General features: G+C 42.0%; 2 long non-coding RNA genes across 2 annotated transcripts; both read right to left on the reverse strand.

Annotated features, from left to right (window-relative positions):
- Positions 1-2,418: 2,418 nt before the first annotated feature.
- Positions 2,419-3,106, reverse strand: LOC122021891. Its single transcript, XR_006122684.1, has 3 exons — positions 2,933-3,106; positions 2,713-2,822; positions 2,419-2,457 (listed from the first exon to the last, which is right to left on the reverse strand). It is a non-coding gene; the product is annotated as an uncharacterized LOC122021891 (long non-coding RNA).
- A 6,578-nt stretch (positions 3,107-9,684) lies between these two features.
- Positions 9,685-10,508, reverse strand: LOC122021233. The gene is made up of 3 exons (XR_006122479.1): positions 10,207-10,508; positions 9,987-10,096; positions 9,685-9,731 (listed from the first exon to the last, which is right to left on the reverse strand). It is a non-coding gene; the product is annotated as an uncharacterized LOC122021233 (long non-coding RNA).
- Between the last annotated feature and the right edge of the window lie 5,225 nt (positions 10,509-15,733).

Raw genomic sequence — 15,733 nt, forward strand, 5'->3', positions numbered from 1 at the left:
CATGTGGAGTTCACCGATTGCCTTGGCTTACCAGGCACCCGAAGTTCCAGCGCCCAAACCTCCTATATAAGGAGGGTCAAGGTCAAGCTCAAAACAACTAAAAACACGCTCTCTCATCTCTCCGTGATATGCTAAAGCTCTCCAACAAAGCTCTGTTCTTTTTCTTCTTATTGTTTATTGTCGGTATTCTCTTTCTAGCATTTCTGTACTTAATTTTTGTAATCAATATTCGAATTGCTATTTGATTGCCCATTGAAAGCACCCTCGCGTGCGGGCCTTGGATTAGTAGTCGTTAAAGGCTCCAAACCAAGTAAATTAACTCTGTTAGCATTAGTTTTACTTTTCCGCTGTGTTTACTCGACGAAATTTTAAATCGATATTCGCCCCCCCCCCCCCTCTACCTCTATCGACTTTCATGATCCAACAAGTGGTATCAGAGCAAGTACCACTCTGATTTGGTGCAACCACCAATCAGACAAGGGGTGAAACTTTCCTTTTACTCGTTTTCGGCTTTCAATTTTTTCGCATAATTCCAAACTAGTATTATTACCTTTTTGGAAGTATTTTTCATTGCAATTAAATCTAAATTGGTGCAACACCAATTTAGTTCCTTTTATTATTCTTAATTCTTCCCGCACTACTAATCCAAGACCAAGTCTTGGGATTTTGTTTGTCGTTGCTTTATTGTGTGCAGGGTCATCATGTCTCAGATCGAAAGCTTCAGTATGGTATGTCCTCCCCTATTCAACGGGAATGATTTTCCGTACTGGAAGAAAAGGATGGAAGTCTACCTGAAGACGGACTTTGACCAATGGCTCAGCGTCACAAAAACCTACAGAGCACCAGTTGACAACTCCGGAAATCTACTTGATCCGGAACAATGGACTTCGGACATAAAGAAGAAAGCATCGACGGAGAACCAGGCAATCAACATGCTATAATGCAGACTAACAAGGCAAGAGCTGAACTAGGTAGGACCGCACCAGAACGCGAAAGAACTATGGGACAAGTTGATCGAGCTGCACGAAGGAACCAGCGGCGCTAATGTCACGAACAAGATTTGTCATTAAATAGAATATTTAATATAAAAATACGAGGAGAAACCTTCATCTGCACTCGATGATCAAAAATATAACACATCCACACAATCATCCACCATATATAATCAAACAAAACAAGAATACTCGACACACGAAAACCACCCTACTTAACTACTCACAGAAGCTCAAAACCAGATGAACTCACCTCTTCTCGCCTACAGGCATATAGTAGAATAAAATCCAAATCCAAATCCATCGACATAATAAAATCCGTAACATGTCCATAAGTAGATTAATCCAAAAACAAAACAAGTTCAAAACATAGTCTATGAAAGAAAAACCAAAAGACTAATCATATCCTCGAGGTCTGCAGGGACCAGCAACTGGAACTCTCTCCTGAAAATATCAACAATGGAGGCGGGGTGAGTCCAACACACTCAGAGTACAACCGATATAAAAGGGAACAACACCCAAGACTAATCATGCATACTCTCCGATAAGAAAGATAAAATGATCCAAGTAAACAGAGAATATCACTAATCAGTCCCGAGTATAAGGTCAAAACGTCAGAGGATAAGGAAATCCCGTATTTATGTCAAACATAGGTATCAAACAATACGCAGATATAAACGCAAAGAACACAAACCAAGCAATAAATACATCACGATACATGATGCCAACGATGATCCGTCACCCCCGACGCCACGATCATCTCACACAATATGGTAGGGCCGAGTGGGTGGGGTGCTGACAATAGTGCTCGTCGTCACTACTCCGGGATGAGTGACCGAGGGATGGACGCGGATGAATACACCTATCCTCCTACCCCAAATCATAAATGGGGCTGATGCCTCAACTCCCGACACTGCGATGAGGAGGAATCCCTGTAGGATAACACGTCAGGTCACACTATCCGGAGCGACTAATGAGTCCCTATTGCTGACAACTGCTGAATCGACCACTAACCCCAACGCAGGTGGTGCAGATCCGTAATCATGGCATCGGCATAATAACGGAGCGATTATGCGCGACAACGATGCAATCGATATGGTGCGTAATAACATAAAAACATCTGACCTAATCCATATATATAGAAAAGTACACCCTAGGTCAACGAATCAAATCAAAGGTACACTGAAAGTATAAAACCTAGGTCCTAACATGGTGAAACACGGTATATCACTACCCCTATAAGCACGTATAAACAAATAATAAAGTATACATGGGATGCAAATCAAGCAATCAATCAATCATGTATCAGATAATGGGTAGTGACTAACCGAAATAAATAAAGGACATAATTAATGCAACTTGTTAAATTCACTACTATGTATATCAAATGACATAAGTCAAAAGTACCCGCCTCCGATAAAATGGTCCAAATCTGACTCCGAGATACTCGTCTCGCGTCAAAGTCCTGTGATATCAAACATACATTTTTATTTAGCTACAAATTAAACGAATAGTTAAATAAAATCCTTAAGAACAAATTTAGGGATAAACCCTAAACCATAATCTCGACCTTCCTAAATTAAATCCAACAATTAACTAGAGTTAATTTCCCTTTAACCCTAATCATAACATTAGATTAAAAGTCTAAAGCTAATCAAATCTACCTATTCCAAACATAAACATAATCAATCTACTCGAAGTTCAAAACCCTAAACCTTACCTCAATATCCCAGTCGGGGTCACTGATCTACTGCCAAAAGTAGTGGCTGCTGGACCAAAGAGCAGCCCACAACACCCCAATTTCCGGATCCACCAAAACAGCACAACCTACTGCAATTATCGGATCGAAATGAATCAAAAGGTCAACACCACAACAAACCAGATCAACAATTAATCAAAATCCTTGCACCTACAAAATTTCCAACCAAACTAAACCTCACCGGGGACTTGATCAATGGCAGAGGGCACTAGGGCAAAGGATCTTGTCGGCTGCCGGCGCTCGGAAGAGGAGAAGAAGACTTGGTTCGGAGCTAGGGCACCAGCAGCAGGGAGTCGGCTGTGTCGCGAGCCCACAAGAGGAGGAGTCGCGGCGGCAAGGCACAGTGGTGGCAGCCGGCACTAGAGCTCGGCTGGATCCGCGTCGGTGAAGGGAAGAAGGCGTCGGCTCTGTGCAGTGGCGCTTGGCGTCACGGCGGCAGTGAGGAGGGGGCGTCGCCGGTAGGGAGAGGGAGGCAGCGGCGGTTTGCTGCGGCGCTGGTTAGGGCAAGGAGAGGGCTGAGAGGAGTCGGACCAGAGGAGAGGGAAAAGGAGGCAGTGGCGGCGGCTGTTGCGGCGCCAGTTAGGGCAAGGAGAAGCTTCGGGAGCGCGAGGGAGAGAAGGAGAGTCGGGCACAGTAACGGGAAGGAGTAAGAAAAAGAGAAAAAAAAATAAATAAGAAAAGGAAAAAAGAAATAAATAAATAAATCTTTTCCTCTCTTAAATGGGTAGCCCAAACAGACTTTTCCGGACCCCGTTTTTATCCCAGTCAACTCGTCCATACGAGCTCCGAAAAATTCCCGAAAAATCTCCAAAAATTCCCTTATTAATATTCACTACGATTTTACATTCTCCCTCTAATAAAAATTGTCCCAAATTTCATCATCTACCATCTACCATCTAACAACAAGAAAGAGTGTAGATGTTGAACGGTAAATAAACATCTAAGTGAAAAGATGGGGTATCGAGGCTGATAGTATCCTCGAGCTCCCAAGTAGCCTCCTCATCCGAACGCCGTCATCCAACTTTCACAGTAGGATAGTCTTGTTCTCGCCTTCGATCTAAAATCGCACATCTAATCTCCCAATGTGACGCCTAAACGGAACTAGGATATCCACAAGACATATGTCGTGACGTATCTCCTCAATATGACATACGGTATACGCCGTGAACTCCCAAAGAATCTTGGGGGTGCCGCTGTTACGCTCATCCAATCCTTTCCGAGATCCGAAAGGTCCAACGATCACTGTAGCCAAGCCGCGAGGCGAATCTCTTCACCCTTTCGTGGGTGAAACTAATATACACGGTCGCAAATGGAGATCTCTAAGAGTCTCCGACTCCGTTAGCATAACTCTTCTAGCAGCCTTACGCCTTTGACATCCTCCGTCCGATGGTATGGACCAACTCTGCATCCTGCTGTCCGAATCGCTAAAAGTGCGCGGATTTGGTTAATCGATCAACGATGACCCAACTGTCGTGTTCTCGGCAACCCTACCACAAAGTCCATGATAATGTGATCCCACTTCCACCCGTGAATAGGAATCATCAGGTAATCCCGCAGTCTCCTGCTCACTTCACTGCCGATGCACAAGACATCTAGCTAAAATCGCGATGTCTTTCTTCACGTCGCCCACCAGGAACGCCTCAAGTCTCGATACATACGGTCCCGCTGGATGGATCGCAAATCGAGAGCGATGTACCTCAAGTAGCTCCAAAACCGGATGACCGATACGCATTAACCGCGAGTATATAATACGCAACTTTCGGTTGAAACTTTCAAGCTATCCTATCGCCAACGGACCATCACGATCTCCGGCCTCCCCAATCCTCATCCCGATCGAGAAATTGCAGTGGTAACCAAAATACCTCTGCTCCCTGCCTCGCCTCAAGGTCTAATGTGGAGAAACTCCGAACCAAATCAGAATAAACTCTAAGCTAAAGTCCTCCTCAGGACTTCCTCGCTTGCTGAACCATATTAGTTTTCCCCGTGATAGTCAATCGTCGTCTAATCCTTGAGACTCCATCCATCTCCTCTGTCGGATATTAAGTTCCTTCTAAGTAAAAAGATCTTTGAGACTTTTATGGTCCGTGAGAATCTCAAATGTAACGCCATATAAATAATGTCGCCAAATCTTCATGGCAAAAATAATGGCGACTTGCCAGATCACGTATGGTAGATCTTCTCACGCCCTTCAACCGAAGAAGCATAGAGACTACCATATCGCGTCGCATCGTACAAACCCACGAAACCTATAGATGCGTGCGAGGACATATCCGTCCTCTCCAAGGTAAAAATTCAAAATCGAGCCGACACGGTCTCCGCTCTCCTATGTCGGGTCTTGTCATCCTCGGTCACCGCGTGAACTTTACATGGTCGCGCAGCAGCTGTAGCAACCGAGAAACCCTCAACGTATCTCAGGAAATATCGAGCCAAACAAAGGAAGTTGCGAGCCTCTTCTATAGACTCCGTCTACTTCCAACGGTAACAACCTCGATCTCCTGTGGAACCACGGTATACTCCTACTGGTGACCGTGTGTCTCAAACATCATAACAAAAGACAATCCAAACCAGCACTACTGATAATCACATATAGATGTTCTCGTCGAATCATCTCTAGATCTATGCAAAGGTAGTGTACGTGACTCACCTCGGATCCGTAATAGATCACAACATCGTCCACAAAGATAATGGAAACCTATCCAAACATCCTCGACATACCAGGATCATCGAGTCCCTGAAAACATCTAAGGCACTGTAAGCCTATATGGCAAAAACCAAGACACATAATGTCCGTATCACAGACATTCATATCCATAAGATCTCCGATAATAAATCGAAAAATCTGATCATCATAACATAAATCACCAAAGAATAAATCCTCCAGGTGAGAGCAACGCCCATCACAGAAACACCACATACGTCAAATAATCTCAATATGGGGAGCAACACTCCACCACAAATAATCAAATATGTATTCATAAATATAGGAGCAATGCTCCGCCAAAGAATCAAGTGATATGGAACGCCCACCACAAAACAATACCTAAGTACCCCTAAGGCACCTAACTATCCAACTAGAGACTACAAGATCTCTCTACCACAATTCGCTGTGGTTAGCCTAGGATATAACAACCTAGTAACTAATCAAATCCATCATCAACTCTATCAGCATCCTAGTGAGTCATCCACTGATAGGAAAATTAGTTGATGGGTTAATTCAACAAATGACATGATGCAGTCACTCCACATTCTGCATTCAATATAAGTAGAATCATCATACTGCTACCAATGTATGCACCTAGCACACATGCTCACACAACATATGTATGATCAACAAAATCCTCCAATGATTATACAGTATGATACCTCCAACAATACATACCGAACACGTGTGCAAAAATCAATGTAGGTAAAATCAACAATACACCTCAAACAACACTCACATGACATATCTTCACCTATGCCAAGAGTATAACCAACATATACTTCCAATAAAACATACTAAACCCAGGTGCACTCACAAATCAAACATAATCAAAAAGTTACCTCAGATACCACACCAAACACATATGTACATATCCCAACTCAGATTAAATCGACAAAATGCCTCCATCAAAACACCACCGATGTACTTATACTACATCTCGGATTTAATCAACAAGATATCTTCAATAATACATCTAGATACATACACCGAACTACATATCTATAATCCACAAGGAACTTTCAAACCATATCAGAACAAGGATACATATACTACTTGCAAATGGACAGTCTACCACAGGACTCCTACAACACATAACAATCATAATATACATCCAACATCAGCATACCAGCTCAATCAAAGAGACCAACCTTATGCTACCAACACTCATGGGTTACGGGTATATCTAAACAAAATTCATGCATATGTATCAAGCATGAATACATCAATCAAAAGCAACCCAAAATAAAGCAGCCTAATCATCCAGTAACATCCCTGCTCTAGGTTCAAAGGAACTGGTATCGAACAAGAAAGATATACACACCATGATATAACATCATAAGTCAATATCATAGACTACCAAGACTATATCTAATGGGAAAAAAATTTATCATCATAAATCCAAATGTACTCTCCCAGTATACACTAGTAACGATTATATCCGATAAGTGTTAAGCAATTTGCTCTACACTTCCTTACATCAGTGGGGTCACATATCCCAATGCACCCTCTAAGTTATCCCACCAGGTATATACAGTCCACGGTCAAAGTCTTCACGGACTAGGATACATCGATCCTCTAAACCAATCCAAGCCGATAATGATATATGGCTAAATCAGTCCTTTCCACGTCAATACAAAACATGTACTCAAATGTGCTCTAAATACATAACTAAGCACAAATAACCTAAAGGTTCGAACCTCTAAAAATAGAGTATGGCAATCCTTTACTGATCAACCAACAAAAACTAAATCACTCATCTACTAACTAATAAAAAATACCTTAATCCTCCACAAGCAACTAAGATATATCCAACCACATAATACCATATGCATAAATGTGTACGACCCAAAAGATAAAGTCAGAATTCAAGATCATCAAGACACTCTCATTTTTATCCTCAAAAATATCAACCCACATAATATCAGATGAATCAGTCTCTACTCCACATGAGAGCAAGTTAGCATTCAAAACATCAAATCATTATTTATCCACATAGTCCAATATCAGAGTAAGCAAATATCAATTTTATTATCCTATTAATTAACCACATAACATTTACTCTCACAAACCATTAGAAATCAACATATCACAATATCTGATCTCACAATATCCCTCAACCTCAAACCATTCTCAACAATGATCAAACTTCTCCCCAACGATTTTCATCTTATAAATTCTAATATCCAAAAGATACGAGTATAAAACCATCGGCTAAGTCAACAGGAATACGTAGGTATCATCCTCAGCCTAATAAATAGAAGGTCGTGCCGGCCCATCTCCATCTCTACTAGGATAAGCTAACTCATGATGGTACGACTAAAATCACGAGACTATAATCCTGATCTCTATTAGGTCGACAAGATCGCTACAACCCATCACACGTGCACGGGTAAATGCATAACCGTATTAAAAGATAAAGTATATACACGTCATAACTATCATAAAATAAACATCATACCTATAAGCCGTCTAGAGATGTTCCGTCGCTATCCAGTCCCAACTTCGACCTCAAAATTCAACATGAAAATCATCGTAAGTCCATATAAATCCGAAACGTAAGTCCGAAACATAAACATAATGGAAATCAGTAGCTCTGAAAATAAATACCCAAGTTTATTAGTAAACTAGGCTAACACTCAAATCCGTAACACCAAAGCAGGTATCCACCCACTCTGATACCAATAAATTGCATCGATAAATCTCAAAATCCATAACACGAAGATCAACCAAGTATCGCCAAACTTGGCCCTGATACCACTAAATTGGTATCGTTATCCCAAATATCCTAAATACGAAAATAAAGATCGTAAACTTAAGCTCGATACCACCAAATTGTCACGCCAGAGAGTCCTCATAAAGAAATTTTACAGATCTCCTACGCAGGCATAACCGAAACTTTCTACATATCTCCATACCTCAGCCACATGCGGCTGGAATAATAACAATAAATATAACACAACCACACAAACATCCACGCAGTTATATATAATCAAACAAAACAGTAATACTCTGACTCGAAAATCACCCTACTCAACTACACTCGTAAAGCTCAAAACCGATTAACTCACCTCTTCTGCCGTCTAGGCAGGCATGTAGTAGAATAAAATCCAAATCCAAATCCATCGACATAATAAAATCCGTAACATGTCCATAAGTAGATTAATCCAAAAACAAAACAAGTTCAAAACATAGTCTATGAAAGAAAAACCAAAAGACTAATCATATCCTCGAGGTCTGCAGGGACCAGCAACTGGAACTCTCTCCTGACAGCATCAACCTGAAAATATCAACAATGGAGGTGGTGAGTCCAACACTCAAGAGTACAACCGATATACAAAGTAGGAACAACACCTAGACTAATCACGCATCCCCGATAAGAAAGATAAAATGATCCAAGTAAACAGGAGAATACTGTACTAACCAGTCCTAAGTATAAGGTCAACACTCAAGGGATAAGGAAACTCAGTTTACAAACATAGTATCAAACAATACGCAGATATAAACGCAGAAACACAAACACAAACACAAGTAATAAATACATCACGACATGATGCAACGATCCGCCTCTGGTCACCGACGCCAACGATCATCTCACATAGTAGAGGCCGGGTGGGGTGGACAACCGCACTCGCCCACTACTCCCGGATGAGCGACAGTGGATCGGATTGGCGAGTACACCTATCCTCCTACCCCAAATCATAACGGGGAGCGAACGCCTCAACCATACATCGACGACGGAGGAATCACGGATAACACGTCAGGTCACACTACCCACGAGCCGACCAACTACCATTTCGAGAGTCCTCAAGAACACACACTGGCTCGAATCGACCACTAACCCATGAGTGGTGGTGTGTGCAGATCCACGAATCGGACGTGCTCAACAATAATGGAGCGGACTATCGACAAAGATGCATATCACGCAAATGTAACCATAAAAACATCCCGACCTAATCCATATATATAGTGGCACCCTAGGTCAACGAATCATATCGAATCAAAGGTACACGTAAAGTATAAAAACCTAGGTCCTAACACGGTGAAGCATGGTATATCACTACCCCCTATAAGCATGTATAAACAAATAAAGTATACATGGGATGCAAATCAAGCAATCAATCAATCATGTATCGATAATGGGTAGTGACTAACCGAAACAAATAAAGGACATAATTAATGCAACTTGTTAAATTCACTACTATGTATATCAAACGACATAAGTCAAAAGTCCAAACTGGTCCAAATCGACTCGAGATACTCGTCTCGCGTCAAAGTCCTGTGATATCAAACATACATTTTTATTTAGCTATAAATTAAACGAATAGCTAAATAAAAATCCTTAAGAACAATTTTAGGGAAAAACCCTAAACCATAATCTCGACCTTCCTAAATTAAATCCAACAATTAACTAGGGTTAATTTCCTTTAACCCTAATCATAACATTAGATTAAAAGTCTAAAGCTAATCAAATCTACCTATTCCAAACATAAACATAATCAATCTACTCGAAGTTCAAAACCCTAAACCTTACCTCAATATCCCAGTCGGGGTCACTGATCTACTGCCAAAAGTAGTGGCTGCTGGACCAAAGAGCAGCCCACAGCACCCCAATTTCCGGATCCACCAAAACAACACAACCTACTGCAATTATCGGATTGAAATGAATCAAAAGGTCAACACCACAACAAACCAGATCAACAATTAATCAAAATCCTTGCACCTACAAAATTTCCAACCAAACTAAACCTCACCGGGGACTTGATCAATGGCAGAGGGCACTAGGGCAAAGGATCTTGTCGGCTGCCGGCGCTCGGAAGAGGAGAAGAAGACTTGGTTCGGAGCTAGGGCACCAGCAGCAGGGAGTCGGCTGTGTCGCGAGCCCACAAGAGGAGGAGTCGCGGCGGCAAGGCACAGTGGTGGCAGCCGGCACTAAAGCTCGGCTGGATCCACGTCGGTGAAGGGAAGAAGGCGTCGGCTCTGTGCAGTGGCGCTTGGCGTCACAGCGGCAGTGAGGAGGGGCGTCGGCACCTAGGGCTCGGCTATTAGGGCAAGGAGGAAGATGATCGGGGTGGCTCGGTGCGTCGTCGACGGCTAGGGCTTCGGCAGCAGGGGAATTAAGGATTCGGCGTAGGCTGTGGTGGCGGCGAGAGGTGGCTAGGGCAGAGGCTAGCTTCCGGCCGAGAGGGGCGGACGGCGGTGTCTCGTCGGACCAGAGGAGAGGGAAAAGGAGGCAGTGGCGGCGGCTGTTGCGGCGCCGGTTAGGGCAAGGAGAAGCTTCGGGAGCGCGAGGGAGAGAAGGAGAGTCGGGCACAGTAACGGGAAGGAGTAAGAAAAAGAGAAAAAAAATAAATAAGAAAAGGAAAAAGAAATAAATAAATAAATCTTTTCCTCTCTTAAATGGGTAGCCCAAACAGGCTTTTCCGGACCCCGTTTTTATCCCCGTCAACTCGTCCGTACGAGCTCCGAAAAATTCCCGAAAAATCTCCAAAAATTCCGAAAAATTCCCTTATTAATATTCGCCTACTTCCGGTATTTTACATTCTCCTCTAATAAATTTGTCCCCAAATTTCATCATCTACCATCAACAAGTACTAACAACAGCAAAGAGTGTAGATGCTGAACGGTAAATAAATCACATACCAAGTGAAAAGATGGGTATCGAGCCCTGATAGTATCCTCGAGCCCCAAGTAGCCTCCTCATCCGAACGATGTCATCCAACTTTCACCAATGGATAGTCTTGTTCGCAATCGACGCTTTCCTAAAATCGCGACGAATCTCCTCAGGTGACGCCGCCAAACCGAACTAGGATATCTCGACAAGACATACGTCCTACTGCACGTATCCTCAATATGGTATACTGCTTACTCCTCCCGCCAAGAACTGGGTGCTAACCGCTGTTACTCCCAATCCTTTCCGAGATCCGAAAGGTCCAACGTATCACTGAGTCTTTACCTCCGAGGCTAATCTCTTCACCCTCGGGTGAAACCATAAATACATGGTCGCAAACGGAGATCTCTAAGAGTCTCCGACTTGCTAGAGATAACTCTTCCAGCGCCTACGCTTGACATCCTCCGTCCGATAGATGGACCATTCTCGCCAATCGATCAGGGATCCCTCCGAATCGCTGCGGATTTGGTTAATCGATCAATGATTACCCAAATCAGATGCGGCTCGCCGTGTTCCCTGCAACCCTACCACAAAGTCCATGATAATGTGATCCCACTTCCACCTGTGAATAGAATCTACAAGTAATCCTCGCAGTCTCGGGTGCCTCACACTGCCGATGCATAAGACATCTAGCTACGAAACCGCTCTTTCTTCGTCGCTCCACCGAGAGGAACGCCTCAAGTCTCGATACATACGTCCCGACGGATCGCAAATCGAGAGCGATGTACCTCCTCAAGTAGCTCCGAAAACCAGATGAGACCGAGATACGCATAACCAAGTATATAATACCGCTTATTGGAAACCTCCATCGCCTTGAAGCTATCCTACCGCCAATGGACCGAATATCGATCTCCTACCGGCCTCCTCGAATCCTCATCCCGATCGAGGATCGAGCAACCATGGTAACCAAAATACTGCCTCGCCTGTCCTCGCCCTCAAGGTCTAATTCGAGAAACTCAACCAAATCAGAATAAAACTTATGGCAAGCTAAAGTCCTCCGACTTCTCGCTATGCGCTAACCATATTAGTTTTCCCGTGATAGTCAATCGGATAACATAATCCTTCAGAACTCCATCCATCTCCTCCGTCGGATATTAAGTTCCTTCTATAAATGATCTTTGAGACTCTTATGGTCATGAGAATCTCAAATGTAACGCCATATAAATAATGTCGCCAAATCTTCATGGCAAAAATAATGGCGACTTGCCCGCATCACGCTGTGGTAGATCTTCTCATGCTCCTTCAACCGACGAGAAGCATAGGAGACTACTATATCGCGGCTTGCATCGCACAGCGCCAAACCCTCGAATAGATAAGTGCTGCAGGACATATCCGTCCTCCGTAGGTAAAAAATTCAAAATCGAGCCGACATCGGTCTCCGCTCAGCCTAAGCGGTCTTGTCATCCTCGCCAAGTGAACTTCACGCTTTACAGTCGCGTTGCTGATATAGCAACCGAGAGAAACCCTCAACGATCTCGTGAAATATCGAGCCAAACAAAGGAAGTCATGAGCCTCTTCTATAGACTCCGTCTACTTCCAACGGTAACAACCTCGATCTCCTGTGGAACCACGGTATACTCCTACTGGTGACCGTGTGTCTCAAACATCATAACAAAAGACAATCCAAACCAGCACTACTGATAATCACATATAGATGTTCTCGTCGAATCATCTCTAGATCTATGCAAAGGTAGTGTACGTGACTCACCTCGGATCCGTAATAGATCACAACATCGTCCACAAAGATAATGGAAACCTATCCAAACATCCTCGACATACCAGGATCATCGAGTCCCTGAAAACATCTAAGGCACTGTAAGCCTATATGGCAAAAACCAAGACACATAATGTCCGTATCACAGACATTCATATCCATAAGATCTCCGATAATAAATCGAAAAATCTGATCATCATAACATAAATCACCAAAGAATAAATCCTCCAGGGTGAGAGCAACGCTCCATCACAGGAAACACCACATATGTGAGAGCAACGCTCTACCACAAATAATCTGAAATATGTATCTGCAATAAATATAGGAGCAATGCTCCGCTACCAGCAATCCGTGATATGTGGGAGCAACGCTCCACCACAAAACAATACCTAAGTACCCCTAAGGCACCTAACTATCCAGCTAGAGACTGTACAAGATCTCTCTACCACAATTCGCTGTGGTTAGCCTAGGATATAACAACCTAGTAACTAATCAAATCCATCATCAACTCTATCAGCATCCTAGTGAGTCATCCACTGATAGGAAAATTAGTTGATGGGTTAATTCAACAAATGACATGATGCAGTCACTCCACATTCTGCATTCAGTATAAGTAGAATCATCATACTGCTACCAATGTATGCACCTAGCACACATGCTCACACAACATATGTATGATCAACAAAATCCTCCAATGATTATACAGTATGATACCTCCAACAATACATACCGAACACGTGTGCAAAAATCAATGTAGGTAAAATCAACAATACACCTCAAACAACACTCACATGACATATCTTCACCTATGCCAAGAGTATAACCAACATATACTTCCAATAAAACATACTAAACCCAGGTGCACTCACAAATCAAACATAATCAAAAAGTTACCTCAGATACCACACCAAACACATATGTACATATCCCAACTCAGATTAAATCGACAAAATGCCTCCATCAAAACACCACCGATGTACTTATACTACATCTCGGATTTAATCAACAAGATATCTTCAATAATACATCCAGATACATACACCGAACTACATATCTATAATCCACAAGGAACTTTCAAACCATATCAGAACAAGGATACATATACTACTTGCAAATGGACAGTCTACCACAGGACTCCTACAACACATAACAATCATAATATACATCCAACATAGACATGAAAAATCAGCATACCAGCTCAATCAAAGAGACCAACCTTATGCTACCAACACTCATGGGTTACGGGTATATCTAAACAAAATTCATGCATATGTATCAAGCATGAATACATCAATCAAAAGCAACCCAAAATAAAGCAGCCTAATCATCCAGTAACATCCCTGCTCTAGGTTCAAAGGAACTGGTATCGGAACAAGAAAGATATACACACCATGATATAACATTGCAAGTCAATATCATAGACTACCAAGACTATATCTAATGGGAAAAAAAAATTTATCATCATAAATCCAAATGTACTCTCCCAGTATACACTAGTAACGATTATATCCGATAAGTGTTAAGCAATTTGCTCTACACTTCCTTACATCAGTGGGGTCACATATCCCAATGCACCCTCTAAGTTATCCCACCAGGTATATACAGTCCACGGTCAAAGTCTTCACGGACTAGGATACATCGATCCTCTAAACCAATCCAAGCCGATAATGATATATGGCTAAATCAGTCCTTTCCACGTCAATACAAAACATGTACTCAAATGTGCTCTAAATACATAACTAAGCACAAATAACCTAAAGGTTCGAACCTCTAAAAATAGAGTATGGCAATCCTTTACTGATCAACCAACAAAAACTAAATCACTCATCTACTAACTAATAAAAAATACCTTAATCCTCCACAAGCAACTAAGATATATCCAACCACATAATACCATATGCATAAATGTGTACGACCCAAAAGATAAAGTCAGAATTCAAGATCATCAAGACACTCTCATTTTTATCCTCAAAAATATCAACCCACATAATATCAGATGAATCAGTCTCTACTCCACATGAGAGCAAGTTAGCATTCAAAACATCAAATCATTATTTATCCACATAGTCCAATATCAGAGGAAGCAAATATCAATTTTATCATCCTGTTAATTAACCACATAACATTTACTCTCACAAACCATTAGAAATCAACATATCACAATATCTGATCTCACAATATCCCTCAACCTCAAACCATTCTCAACAATGATCAAACTTGATAACTCCCCAATGACCAATTTTCATCGTATCAGGTACCCTAATATCCAAAAGATATGAGTATAAAAACTCTACTGGCTAAGTCAACAGGAATATGTAGGTATCATCCTTTACCCAGCTAACAATAGCAGAGGCTGGTATGTGCCTCCATCTCCTACTAGTAGTAACAGAAGCTAAAACTACTGATGGTATGATATGAAAAATCACCAGAGACTATAATCCTTGATCTCTATTAGGGTCGACCAAGATCAGTGGCTAACCCATCACATGTAATATGGGCTACAACAACCAGACATGTATTAAAGATAAAGTGTTAATACATGTCATAACTATCATAAAATAAACATCATACCTATAAGCCGTCTAGAGATGTTCCGTCGCTATCCAGTCCCCAACTTCTGACCTCAAAATTCCGAACATGAAAATCATCGGAAGTCCATATAAATCCGAAACGGAAGTCCGAAACATAAACATAATGGAAATCTGTAGCTCCGAAAATAAATACCCAAGTTTATTAGTAAACTAGGCTAACACTCAAATCCAGAACACCAAAGCAGGTATCCACCCACTCTGATACCAATAAATTTGGTATCAGATAAATCTCAAAAATCCATAACACGAAGATCAACCAAGTATCGCCAAACTTGGCGCTCTGATACCACTAAATTGGTATCAGG

Source organism: Zingiber officinale, chromosome 9A, assembly GCF_018446385.1.
Source record: "Zingiber officinale cultivar Zhangliang chromosome 9A, Zo_v1.1, whole genome shotgun sequence".
NCBI classification, from domain to species: domain Eukaryota; kingdom Viridiplantae; phylum Streptophyta; class Magnoliopsida; order Zingiberales; family Zingiberaceae; genus Zingiber; species Zingiber officinale.